The sequence below is a fragment of the Chiloscyllium punctatum genome, chromosome 39 (genome assembly GCF_047496795.1).
Source record: "Chiloscyllium punctatum isolate Juve2018m chromosome 39, sChiPun1.3, whole genome shotgun sequence".
NCBI lineage: Eukaryota > Metazoa > Chordata > Chondrichthyes > Orectolobiformes > Hemiscylliidae > Chiloscyllium > Chiloscyllium punctatum.
In genome coordinates this window covers 26,622,877-26,637,342 of record NC_092777.1, presented here as the reverse complement: position 1 = coordinate 26,637,342, position 14,466 = coordinate 26,622,877, and the positions used below count along the sequence as shown (strand labels likewise).

Sequence of the window (14,466 nt, the reverse complement as noted above, 5' to 3'; positions counted from 1 at the left end):
CGGTATTCAGTGAAGTCTGACTAAATTTATTTTTGAAATCTTGTTTAAATCTGCAGCCATGTGAAATAACTCATCTGCTCAAGCTGAACGTATTCTCTATCACTTTATAATGTAACGTTCTTTATGCTCACACATGTTTGTTTCTCATGTTGATGATTCCCTATTTTGATCATTGTAACTTTCCAAGTAAAAATACAACTCATTCTTGTTGTGGAACTATGTTGAAGATAAGTTATTTATTCAACGTTCTTCATTATATTAACTTGCAAAAACTATTATTTTGAATTTAAAATAATTCTTAACCAATTATTCTAGAGCTATGAATAATAAATTTGATCATGTTTATGCAATTGATCTAGTTCATTTGAGTTGAATGAATATCTCCATTTTATTTATTTTACACTATTCATTTTCTGTCTTGTTCGGGCTGTCAGTCACTGTTGGTGTGAATCTTATATTCTGTTTAGGCAACAAATTCTCTGCAAATCACGGTAAATGACAATAGGTCCTGAATTGAAAACACAAACTGAAACCATCTGAAATCAAGTGATTTTAGTCAAGAACGCTTACATTTCCACCATTCCCATTCAGATGGAGTCAGCTCGATTCAATTGATCATTTAATTGAACCAACTGGGGTCTTGCCATGTAAACTAAATATTTGAAATGTGAATGTTTAATGTCATAGGTTCAGATGAGATATCCTGTCCCTATGGATTAAGTTAAATGCATTTCGATGATGTTTTATCATGACATCAGGATGTTTCAAAGAGCTTTTCAGCAAATGTACAACATTGAAATCAATTAGTTAAATATGAGTATCCAGGTGCAAGTTACAATCATTAAAAATTTTGTATCACTGTGCAAGGCTCCACAGTCAATTGTTATCATTGCCTCTGATAATAATGAGTCTGCAGTGGTTCACCAATGCAGACTCCAGCACTGATCCAATTGCTTCAAGTTTAATTGAAAACACAGATTTAAGGAGATCGTTAAAAGGAAGTAAAAAGAATTGCTAATCCATATCTAAATATTTAGTGACTCTTTTAAAAATGCTGTAAACAACCCAACAATGATGGCTGCTGTAATCCTGTGATGACAGTTAGTAACAGTATTCGAGAATTTCTCGCAGACACCAGACAATGTTCACCAGACAATCGACACCCAGATACTTCCTGAATGGCCAAGCATGTCACCTCCTGATTTCTATTCTGCTACAGAGCTAACCACCTCCAAGAAAACCCCTCACACTGTAGTTACACCTTTCCCACAAGATGACATGTTAATAACTTCACCTTCAGAATGGGCCACGTACCATTGCCTAAACTCAATGCAAGCCTTGTCTCAATGCTAATTGGTTGTTCCTGTTAAGAAGGCTCGGTCACTTGACTCTCACTGTACAGAATCCAATTGGCCTTTTTTTTAACCTCCAGCTTTGAAAAAAGCAGTCAGTTAAGGGATCAGTATTGCTCAGGAGATTGATGTGGATTCGGACTGCTGGCAGGGTCTCTGTCATGTACTAGTCTGGAGGATCTAAGTCCAAATAAGTAAGAATAAGAGAGAGCACATGGAAAGAAACAAAGATTTGTGGAGGGACTGAAAAAGAGTTACAAAGCAAAAGAGTTGACAACATAAAAGTTTGTAATATCATAGAATGAGCGTCAGGGACAGCATGAGGAACACTTGGAGACATAATATTCGAAAACAAGGAGCATTATAAAGAATTAAAGAATATGTGAAGAAATAGACGGGCATGCTATTTTTTAAAAAATTCTAATCTAAAAGAGAACAATATGAAAAATAAGCAGGATTACTTTCATTCTCTGGAAAGTCACAAAAGATATCCATCATGACATTTCCATTCTTTGCAGCTGCTCAGAGCTAAACTCACAAATGTTTGCCAGTTTATTATTGTGACCTCTTGCTTACTGCTACGAATATTCAAAAGCCTTTTGGGCTTTCAATGAGATGCTGAAAGAATGTTTTCAAGCTCTTTGAGGTAAAAATTTCAGATATGTAAACACTTATTCATCAGGGAAGATGACAGATTGTTTAATCCAATATTGCAAAACTACTGTGGCTCTTTGCAGTTCTGATCCTATACAATTCTATATTCACTGAGCTCAAACAAATGCTTGCCCTAGGTGATTAGAAGTTGGAATGTTTCCCATTTTTATGTTGGAACTTTGCCGTTTCAATGCAGATATACATCTCAAGAAAGCTCATTGCTTTAAAGAGATCGTCTGCAGAGAATGACTGACAATTTTCTTTCTCCAGTGAATTAATCAGTTTGCACATATTTAGCTGCATGAATTATTCTGCATGAATTCACACAGTATAGTATTGGTTGAAGTAATCTCGATTCAATTCGGAATAAAAAGAAGAGGTCCTTTGACGTGATTAGAAGGTTTCAGCCCTGCTATACAGTATTTCTAGATTTCAACTGCCAGCAGGAAATGGGTTGGCTTGATGCCAGCCTCTGCAAGTGGGTACAAAAACTATTATGGGTACTACTCCCAGGCATCAACAATGTCTTTGGATTAGTTATAGTTATGAATTGTACTTGTGCAATGGACTGTGGATCCATCCATTTCAATACCTATGCAATTCTCAAGTACAAAGATGAATAACTTTGAATAGTTTATAGCTGAAATCTAGAACTATTTTCATCACTACTGGTGTGGGTACAGTCTGTGCCCATATTGGAATTGTCCATACACATTTATGGAATTTACACGTTACAATGATAATCTGGGGCCATATGGTATGACACCTTGGACGTATCATTTTAACAGGTGCTGGGAACTAGGGAAGGGTCACTAGCTGCCTGGTCATTATCTTGCCATATGGGAAGGATTGCATCTAGGGCAGGAGGCAGCATGGCCAGGTCACCAAAGGTGCACAGATATGAGCCAAGGTACTCAATTTTTCACTATTTCCTCAGGCAAGTTGTGAACGTGACTTTACCCACAATTGCGATAAACCAGATTTTGGGGAAGTGACCTAATCTAGCTGAAAAATAAGGGGCTAGCTAACTCCAGTGCCCAATTTGTGTGCTCTAGGTAATCTAGAGTGTCATCTTCACAGTGAAAGGGTACCTCAGGTTCATTGTTGGACTCTGCAGTGAGCACTGAATGCTCTCCAGTATAAAGAGTTGCCCCGACGACATGGATGCAATCCTTAGACTGTAGTGTTGACAATATGCAGTAGCAAATTATTGCCATTTTGCACAAACCAATCAGTGAGTTGAGATTTTTCCCCCAATATAAATGCTGAAAAAAACTCACATCATTTATAACTAGCGAAGAGGGAGAACCCCTTTATCCTCTCAGTCTAGCCTGGAGTTAAAGTTAGAAGATATTGCTTTATTTCATGACCTCACCCTGCAACATTACAGCTTCAGTACCTTTGTTCACTTCTAAAATACTCAACATTTATGCCACAAATGTGTATGAAAGATACATTATTTTGCAGCAATTACTACATACACAGTCGTTTAATCTTTCAATGAGAATATCCACTTCCTCATCTAATCCAAAGATGTGCAGGTCAGGTGAATTGGTCATGCTAAATTGCCCATTGTGTAGGTGCATTAGTCAAGGGTAAATATAGGATAGGGGAATGGTTGTGGGTGGGTTACTCTTCAGAGGGTCAGTGTGGGCTTGTTGGGCCAAAGGGCCTGTTTCCATACTGTAGGGAATCTAAGCTAATCTAAAAAAATACATAGCCTTGAAAGAGACGTGTGGAACCACAAAGGACATTTGACCCTTCATATCGATGATGAAAAATTATCAAAAGAGAAAACAATGTATGTAGTGCAATTGGATGTGGTGCTAATAGATCACATACATACCTTGCATACATGGGATTCTCCAGTCGGCTACAGTAAATTTGATTGAAAACAAAAGTCTTACACTTATACAGTGTTTTCCATGACTACTAGATATGTCAAAGTATTTCCAAACAATGAAATACTTTTTAAATACATGGACTGCTGTAGTGTAGGAAATGCAGCAGCTAATTCACGCTGAGCAAACTCTCACAAACAGCAACAGGATAATGACTAGATAATCTGTTCTTTCTGATATTGATTGAAAAATATTGACAGGGATTCAAACTCCTCCACTTTTCTTCAAAATAGTGCCATGGGAACCTTTACAGTTTCTACAGCAAGGTGCTGAGCCCATGGTGTCACATCTCACCAGAAAGGCTAGAGCTCTGACAATGCAGGACTCCATTAGTACTGCATTGGGCTGGCAGCTTTGATTTTTGTCCTCAAACTCTGGAGTAGGACTTGAACCCAGAACTTTGCAGCTCAGAGGTGAGAGTATTACCAACTACACCTCAGTAAACACTTTGGAAGAATACTTAAAAGCAGTGAGAGAATGTTCACTGTGGGGGGTGGGGGGGTGGGGTGGTGGGGGGGGAAGAGAGGGGTGGGGAGAAGGAAAGAAGAGGGTTCTTCTGATGATCTAACATTCTTCCTTCAACCGAAATACCACTTACACTGTGTTCAGTTATGTTGGTCTGGTAACTGAATCCATGTGTGCTGTTCTTGATTGGTTAAGTCTGGGTGTGGCTGCAGAGAAAAGTAAACAAATAACACAGAACTTAGTAGAAGCTGAATTATAAGCATAAGTGCAGACATTCTATGAGTAGAGATATTTTAAAACACTGTAAACCAACCTGTTTTACACTTAGCACCAGAACAACCACTGCATTGCTCTGAGATGTATTGCTGTTAATGGGATCTTGCAAAAGCGGGTCAATTGATTCACTGGTTTAGATAACAGGAACTGCATTGAAATCATGCATTGGCACCTGGAGATTCCTGGGGATGACTGGGGTTGGATGAAGGGAAATGTTGGTGGGGTGTGGTCTGCTCCTGATTGGTTGCTATACCTTCAGCAGAATAAAGGAGCATGAGACTTAGCAGCAGGAGGAGGTCATTCAAGGTTCCTGCACCATTCAATAAGATCATGGCTGGTCTCATTGAGACGTCAGCTCTACTTTCCTGCCCGTAATTTGAAACGCCAGAGTCCATTGTCCATTTATTTACGAAACTTTTGTCTAATTCAACCATGAATACAGGTAAAGACAATGGTCTGGGGAGAGAATTCCACACACTAGTGACATTCTGAAAGTAAAAACATCTTCTCATTTCTGTACAAAAAAAAGTCTTATTGTTAAATGATGTTCTCTAGTCTCCTTCACAAGAGGAATCATCCTCTGTATATCCACCCTACCCAGTCCCCTCAAGATCTTATATATTTAAGTAAGATCACTTCTCATCCTTCTGAACTCTATTGAGTATAGGCCTGACTTTAAAGATCTGTGCACCGCCATATGGCATCCTTATCATTCAGCATACCCACTTGAACAGGCCATGTCTTATTCAGAGGACAATGCAACATTGCAGTGAAACGTGAACACAAAACTTCCTGATTCAGAAGTATTAGAAAGACTGTCAAGCAGAGAAGTTGATCTAATTAAACAAAAAGGCATTTGAACAAGATTAATTGACTAGAACAAACAGGGAATTGCAAATTACACCTCTTAGAATAGCAAAAGTTGTGTATAAACCTGCAGTCACAAAATATATGAAACAAACAAATTTGAAGAAAATACCATTTATATATACACATACACACACACACACACATAGTCTATAATTTCCTGATCAAGTTCAAGAAAATAAAACTGACCACTAGATGGAGTCAGAATGCTCCTTTATTTTACAGCAATTTTTATATGATGATTAAATGTCAGATTTGTTTATGGTGCACAGATCTTTCAAGGTTATAAATCATTGTTCACAATTAAACTTTTAGCTCTGACTGTTGATTAATTAGTTTCCCCTCCAGCACATAAAGAAATTGAAATGGTTGAAAAGCTCCCTGGAATGAAAGCCTTCAATTTTGAAACACATCCTTTTTCAAGGCTGAACTAAATACCAGACTCCAGATTCCTATTACTAATTCATGGCATGATTTCTAGCTTTACACCTGAAAAATGAAAGCTTCCAGTAGCAAAACAATGTGTTAAATGATTAACCATCGTTGAACCTCCAACAGCAACAGCTCAGAGTTTCCAACTGGTATTATTATAAAGCTGTGGTAACACCTTTACATTTAGGGTTAGTATATTGTCAGACATAAATTGCACACTCAATGGACTTATTGGTGGTTTTAGCTACAGGATCAGTTTTAGCCTGGCCAGATACAGTTTCTTTACTAACAAGTTCTGAGGCCAGGTTTCTATGCCGACATGAGAGAGGAACAGAGGGCAGGCATGTTTGCCACAGGCCAGCATGCCAGCTTCCTGGAATCATCTTACACCATTCCCTCCAAAGCAATTTCCAGACTGGATCAAGAGTGAAATAGCTCAACACTGCAAGTTGTGCATCGCTAGGTAAGGTTATTAAAAGGGTGATGATCAGAGGTATTAGGAGCACAGTAACTGTCTGGAGGTGAACTCCCAGCAAGATACCAAGGGAACTGCACTCTAAGCTGATGTCATGCAATCATGGAATCTCTAAAGTGCAGAAGGAGGCCATTCAGCCCATTGAGTCTGCACTGAACCTCCAAAGAGCATTCCACTAAGGCCCAGTCCCCAACCCTATTTCTGTAAACCCCCATTTAACATGGCTGACCCACCAACCCTCACATCCTCAGACACTACAGGGCAATTTAGCATGACCAATCCGCCTAACTTGCACATTTTAGACTGTGGAAGGAAACCAGAGCACCCAAAGGGAAACCACACAGACCTGGGGTGAATATACAAACTCCCAGACAGTTACGCAAGGCTGGAATTGAACCCAGATCCCTGGTGCTGTGAGGCAGCAGTGCTAATCACTGAGCCACTCTCATCATAGTACAGAGGCCATCCATCTCTCCGACCTACACTGGTATCCTCTTTCAGGCTACAGGGCCTCCTGTTAGGGCAGTTTTGAGAAACCACCCATCTGACCATTCATTTAACCAATCCAGTCAAAATCAATGTCAAGTCGCTGATAAAATGCATGTAAGAGCCTGGACAGATTTCTTCCTAAAGTAAGGGAAGGATGACTTAAAACACAGAATCCTGTCCCAACTCTCAGCACCAAAGAATTCACTCCCAGTCAGCAATGTTGAGCCAGTGGAGCTTCTGTGTGGCCAAATCACCTGATTAAATGTTTTGAGGAAGACTTCGAAAAAATGTATCAACCAGAGTCCATCCCATTTCTCTGAGACTTCAGCTACAATTACTTTGCAGATTAGATACAAACAATGTAATGCAGAGAATTAGAATCTGACTTTCTTTGGGATTCATCTATTAGATATAATATTTTAGAATTTACAAAGGACAAAGCTGCTATTTGCAAGGCAATAAACCTACAAAAATTGACACTTCCAGAGGTGAAGTAACTCAGAAATATCTGAAGCTCCACAAAAATGTTGAAATAATAATTAGAGAATTAACTATAAACTGAGGCAGCTCACAGGATAACAGAAAGTAGATCATACCTAAAACATGAAATGTGTGCTTATAGCTTTGAGAATATACAATTCCCTCCCATAAGAGATAAGAGTAAACAATAGCTTTTATGTTGTACTTACTGCCACTGGGAGGCTGAGGAAATGGATGTTTGGTACCATTAGCTGAAGTGATGAGAAGGGAACAATAATATTCCTCAGGAAACCAACCCACTTTACAAACTGACCTTTCTCTACCATTGATTCGGCTTTAAACTTGGAGCAATAGCAATTTTTGGAACAAAAGTCCTTTTAACTAAGTTGTAGAATTAATCTTCACAAGGACTTCCAACAGTGCAATGACAAGACGGTGTCTTGCCGGACTTGAACATTGTTAGAAGAATGAAAAGGGAGTTCTAATGTTTAGGTCATAATGGAGCAGCACAGGCTGGAATTAGACATCAGGATCCTGCAGAATCGCAGATGCAGCAGACTCCATGGGAATTGCCCAAGAAATCAAAGATTCTGATCAGCAAATCCATCCCCCCCCCCAAATCTGGATACCTCCGACAAAAGCTTTAATGCTGGAGCATTGATGCCTTCTTCTTCCATTATGTTAATAGGCATTCCAGGAAAAGTTAATCAAAACCTAGTCTGATTCAAAGCTAACTATTGAGTTGATCCCCAAGCTTGTTACAGAGCCCCCCAACTACACTTCCACCAGACCTCTTACAAACAAAGATCACTGACAACTTCCTTCCTGACACCTCCAACTCAATATAATTCCACCTGTCCCTGTCTCTCTCTCTCTCTCTCTCTCTCTCTCCACTTGGTACTGGTCTAAAGCCCCAGGCCCCAATACCTCCCCATCCAATGGCCCTGACACCTCATCCCCACCGGCCTGCCATTCATGGCCCCCCCCAGTGCATCTGTCGGTTCTTACACATGTACACCGTAGCACATGCACATTCTGATCTACCCTAACCACTCTATCAATGATCTGGTATCCAACCAAACTGGAACCCTACCAACCTAGCACCCTACCCACCTAATATTGTAACCACTGAAGCAACGGCCACATTGACCCACACATACTTTACATACCTATGCTGACACAGCAGCTGCCAGAGTGTCTGCCTGTGCTCTAGACATTTAAGTCTCAGAACATGGCATACTGGCTGCTGCAAAAGGCAACGTGGTTAGACTTAACCCCACTGTCCTGCACTATGTTGGAATTGTGTTGATTTCTGCTATGCTCTACATTTATGAAGGAGCTAGGAGTGGAATTCAGAACATTAGTAAAAATGTTTACATAAAATATATAGGAATATATTGGAATATCCAGGTCAATATTATCAAGAAATAACAGCTGATATTGTCATTCCAATTTTTTTCTAAACCACACAAATTTTGCAAATGAAAATCATGAGGTAGAACTTTATCTTGTACCTTTTTCCTTTTCTTTAACAATACTGTTATTTCATGCAGGCACATGCGATTCTAGCCTAATATGTATATAGAGGGACCATGCTATTAAAATGCATTCCTAAATATAAGGAAACTGATAGATCACGGCTGTCATTCCTGAAATTTGATCAGATCATTAGTAAAGGGCTCACATGGAAAAAATTCTGCTACAAGAGATGAACGGGGTAAATTGTAATCGATTCAAGGTTTCACTGAAGTTAATTTTACATGAAAAGTAATATTTATAGAGATTATCTTAAAAGAATTCTTCAGTAGAGCTGTCATGGTGGATCAAAATTTCTCAGTCATCCATCATGTTTGCAATATAAAAGTGCTGCTTCTCAGTGGGTGGAGGGAACATTTGTTGCAAATGTGTTTTCCCTACATGGTACCTAACATTGACACATCATGTGAACCTTAGCAGGGAAACATTGTTATGATGAATATTGTTATAGTTAAGCTATGAAGCTTAATATTGCAACTAACTTCACTTGCAAAAGTTGGATCTGTTCATGAAAGCAGTCCCCAGCAGCTATGCTGCCATCACTATCAATTCCTATGAGTTAGTAAAATATGAAGAGGCAGAAATGTTCACCGTACTTAATGCCTCTGAGAACTGGTCGTACTATATAAAGAAATATTTGGAGCACCATTCACAATCGCAGAACATCCCAAAGCACTTTACAGTCAATGAGGTACTCATGAAGCACAGTCAATGTCGTAATATAGGGAACACAAGAATTAGAATCAGGAGCAGAACTGGTCTCAAGTAGCATTACTATTGTCAGACTTTCATGCTGTGGTAAAAACTTGACAAAACCCAATGGTGAGCTCAGCATGTCTATATTCTGTACACAATCAGAGTTCGGAGCAGGCGTGTGTCTTTCACAAATATATTTCAATATGCTATTGTCAGCAACATTTTTGCACAAAAGCCTTGTGATTTCAATTTCCTTTTTTTTGCAGTTGAAAGTTGACCTTGTAGCGGGACTTCACTCTGTATTTGGCTGAGGGTATTGGATAATTGAGTAACTTAATGCACTGAGGCTATAAAGTGCTCTGTTAAATTATACTGACACATGGGTTGGCCTCTGAGTTCCTCCAGTTGTTTCAGGTCTAAATCAGTCTATTTGCAGACATACTGAGCTTAGGCCAGATGGTTCCCCTGTAGAAAAAGAGGGATCCAATTCATCTTGGGATGTGCATGGACCAGATGTTTTATCCCAATGTACTCATAGCTGTGAAATATCTCTTTCAGGCCTTTTAAGGGCCCTTTACGTTTCACTGCATAGGGCAAGGCAAGCATCAGAATGGCTCCTGTGGGAACCTAGGAATTAAAATAAAATTCTTTAGCCCACTTAGCCTTGGGAGAGTTGGCTAGCTCAGCTCTGGATGACCATGAATGGTACACATAAACAATTTGTGTTGTTTCCAGTAGACATTAAGCTAGGTAATCTGTGTGATTCATTTTGTAATCTATTAGTCATCCTTAATCATTTTAATTACTTGCATATTTTCTATTTCTATCCCTTATGTTACACACTATTCTGTGCCAAAGGCTAGTGAAGCTTTCTGCTCCTCTGCATTTAGCGCAATTGCAATAACGTGTTGCCAAGCTACAAAAAAGAGCCTGTAGTCACTTTCCCATGTTCTAATCCTTTGGGGTAACAGTTAGCTTCCCATAGCATTCTTCCAAGATGATTGCCTGTAGAATGAACACCTTACCGGCCCAAATGTTCGGGGAAGCTGGAGTGGGTTGATGAGAGTATGGTCTTCCAGAGAAATTTGGCAAAACAGAAGGTGCAGGGATCCTGCTGAGTTCAACCGCAGAGCCTCATTGTAATTGTTTCTTCCATTTCCTGCCACAAGTGGGTCATATTGGCAGGCCTGACAGCTGTGACTCAAGTAAAATAAATGTGAGGAAGGTACAGCTGGGGATACTTATTGTGCTATCAAGCAATTGGGCCTGGGGGTGAGTTAAGATATCGGGGTTTGGTACAGAGGGATGAGGTGATAAGGGAGATATCAATGGGGAGGAGATTAGGGCTTCCTCACCAGCCCATAAAGAGTGTTGTTAAAGGCAGCTTCGTTTTAGTGATAATACCTCCCACTTCTCTTCCACTACTGAGTGCTGGGAAACATGCGCAGCAACTGTTTAATTTAAATCAGCTTCCCAATTGCACAGTGGAAGTCTAATGTACATATGTTAATGAAATGTCCTGCTTTGCTGAGACAGTGCAGCTATACGACACATTACTTGCTTCTGAAAATGGCAACAGATACATGTACAGCAGATAGGGAACTTGTTCCTAATTTGGCAAAGATTATGCCCATCTACACTTAACTCCCTCCCACTGACTTAGTATGGGGTTAATATCAACAGCACTCTCTAAGAAAGTATAATATAATCAATTTGTTAATATGATGAATAGAGTGCATCTTTATGCAAAGGAAGAGGAGTTTCATCAGGAGAACATTACCTACAACCAAATTTCAGGATGGTCAACTAATTCTTACAAACACAACAAAACCCATTTTCCAAGTCCTTTCTCATGATTCCAATATTTATTTTTTCAATTTAGTTTATATTCATTTGATAAAATGGATCTAATCTGACTAACTTTAAAAAAAATTCACTGTAGAGCTTGCTGTATTTACTGTCTTAATTCTCCCGTAATTGATGTTGAACTTCTCACATTGTCAAAATGGGTCAATACGTTGTTGCATATGGATCTCACAGGATCAAAAAGGGTCAATATCCTTTTCCATGTGGATCTGACAGCATCTGAAAGAGTTAATACTGACGAGCACCATATGGGATCTCTCGCTATGGTGGGGTTATGAGGCAGAAGAGCTTAGGATATCAAAGGAATGAGACCTAATATCCACTCATAGAGTCATACAGTATGGAAACAGATCTTTCAGTCCAACCAGTTCACACCAATCATGTCCCCAAAATAAACTAGTCCCACGTGCCCATGCTTGGCCCACATCCCTACAAACCTTTCCTATTCATGAACTTATCCACCTCAAGGTCTCTGTAACCTGTCACTAGTTGCTAACATACAATAAATCATATCATGTTTACTATGAAAATCTCTTCTAATTGGACCAGTGAGTGATTTTCCTCTGACACACTGCACCAAGCAGATTCTGGAGTTTCTTGCATTTAAGGAGGAGGACAGCAGCAACCTTCCTCTTGAGAAACAGCCCATGCAGTATAACAAGCTGCCAAGCCCATACAACATAAAGCAACTTGGAACAATCTTTACATTAAACGCACAACTTAAATACATTTCATTGTTAACTTCCTGCACAACTGGCACACTGAAATTGTGTCATGTTGATACTTTTAAACATAGGAAAAAGATGTTTTCTCAGTAACTTGACTGCAGCAGCTAACTATAGAAGATCCAGAATAAAGCATCATCTTTTAATGCAAATTTTACATTTCCACATCAATCAGAACCTATCTGTAGTTATGATTCGGAGATGCCGGTGTTGGACTGGGGTGTACAAAATTAAAAATCACACAACACCAGGTTATAGTCCAACAGGTTTAATCACCTGATGAAGGAGCGTCGCTCTGAAAGCTAGTGTGCTTCCAATTAAACCTGTTGAAATATCTGTAGTTAATTGAACTCAAGTGTTGGTTTTCTCTTGTTGAAGAATACACCAATAAGCAAAAGCTGCAAACACTCCACAAAGTTGATTGGAAACCAATGCAGTGTTGCAGTTATCTCCACAGTAGAAAGATGCTATGGACAGAATGACAACACTGTACAATTTATCACCAAAGGATATCAAAAAAAACTCTTAAAATTTGCAGTTGGCATACTATAATTCTGTGAAGACTGGTGGGTGTCATGCAGAACCAGATACCTAAATTCAGTGGAACTTATTCACAAGCTGAGGATAGAAGATGAGTTAAAGTAAAATCCCACTGCAAAATAACTGATCTTTACAGCAGACATATGGCTCCAGCATATTGTAACAATTACAGCTCTGGTGAACAGAGAGAGCAGATGGTTAATCTGTTGGACCAAGCATGAAGTGACAGATATCAGGAAATGCAGTGAATCTTGATTTTTTTTATTGAAATCCTGGGATTAGCTGGTTCACCAATCTTCCTGGAGCTAATTTAAAATCATCAAAATGAGAGCAAAACTGTGGTACAGCATAACACTGTTTGTTAAATATTACTAACACCTTTGCATTTGATGGACCAACTAAATAAACCATCTAACCTAAAGATAGGGCTTTCTCACAAATTGTTCATTAAAATTAAAGTTGAGAGTGTGTTGCTGGAAAAGCACAGCAGGTCAGGCAGCATCCGAGGAGCAGGAAAATCGACGTTTTGGCCAGAGCCCTTCATCAGGAAGATGCTGCCTGATGTGTTGTGCTTTTCCAGCAACACACTCTCAACTCTGATCTCCAGCATCTGCAGACCTCACTGTCTCCCATTAAAATTAAAGACCTGGCATATAATGGGAGAGGGACTAGCTTTGTAAAAAATAAGGTCTGTGACCTGTTGATTGAAAGAACAAGGACTGGGTGGTACATAGATTAAAAGAATAGGGAATCACGTCTTTAGTTAATGGGTTCAAGAAAAGGCAGTTGTATCTTCATTTTATTTTCACATTTCTGAAACAGCAAACTAAAGCTGCTATCATGATTTGAAAAGGCTGGAGGTGGATGGGGGTGAACATGAAAGGGATGGGAAGACAGCAGCAACAACTCAAAGGCAAGAATTGAATTAACATTACATCCATCATGAAAATATGGCCTTTCCTGCAGAGGTACTGTAAAATAAGAATCTGAGCAGTCTTTACCGTTGTTCCTGGTGGATGGAATCCATACTAACAACTCACCACAGTGATGATTATCCATTTTGCAGAAGTTGGCTGTTGTGGAATTGCCAAACGAATGGATTGTTTCTACAGAGTGATAAATGACGTGCGCTGCAGAGGAGAAGACTAGGACCCTGAGGTTGGAGGCAGTGTAAAGAAAGCTTCAGCCTGTAGGATAATCATCCTGGACAGGATCTGGGAGAGTTTGACATTGACGCTGGTGGTGCACATGCAAGAATCATCCACCTTTCAACAGCAGTATTCAGAGATTTGATGAGCACAAAAAAACACAGAAAATAATTAAAGAGCAACTGGTGCTGCCAGCAATTTCAGTGGCAGTACAGCAACGCCACACACAGAGCCAGTCACAAAGAACTGATACAGTAATAACCATTTGTGGACTTGAGTTCAAGAATGCTTTCAACCAGGGTTCTATTTCCTCTTAAAAGTGTTTTCTATCTTTCAACAAATCTGTTCAGATTAAGGAACATCAGGCATTCCATTCAAAGGCTAGTGAAACAGCACCACGCACTGCTATGCATAATGCAACGTCTAATGCTCTCTGGCATCTTCCTGTCAATATCTTTCACAATATGAGGCTCAAGCAATATACAGTGCAGTCCTGAGGAGTTTCTGAAGTTAACAAAAGTCTGAAGTGACTGTGGATTTCTTTTCATTTTTTTCTCCTTGTAT

At 39.5% G+C, this 14,466-nt stretch overlaps 2 long non-coding RNA genes across 3 annotated transcripts in view; one reads left to right on the top strand and one right to left on the bottom strand.

Moving 5' to 3' along the window:
- The window catches only part of LOC140463890 (uncharacterized), a 72,568-nt gene extending 58,511 nt beyond the window's left edge, over window positions 1-14,057 (bottom strand). Inside the window, exons 1-2 of one of the 2 annotated variants that reach the window (XR_011954803.1) lie at window positions 13,756-14,057; window positions 4,506-4,578 (exon numbers count right to left, since the gene is read on the bottom strand). This is a non-coding gene — a long non-coding RNA (uncharacterized lncRNA). The remainder of the gene's footprint in view (window positions 1-4,505; window positions 4,579-13,755) is intronic. The other variant, XR_011954804.1, reaches the window with a different exon arrangement.
- Window positions 1-14,466, top strand: part of LOC140463889 (uncharacterized) — a 143,405-nt gene that overhangs the window by 102,966 nt on the left and 25,973 nt on the right. The gene's annotated exons all lie outside the window — the stretch shown is intronic.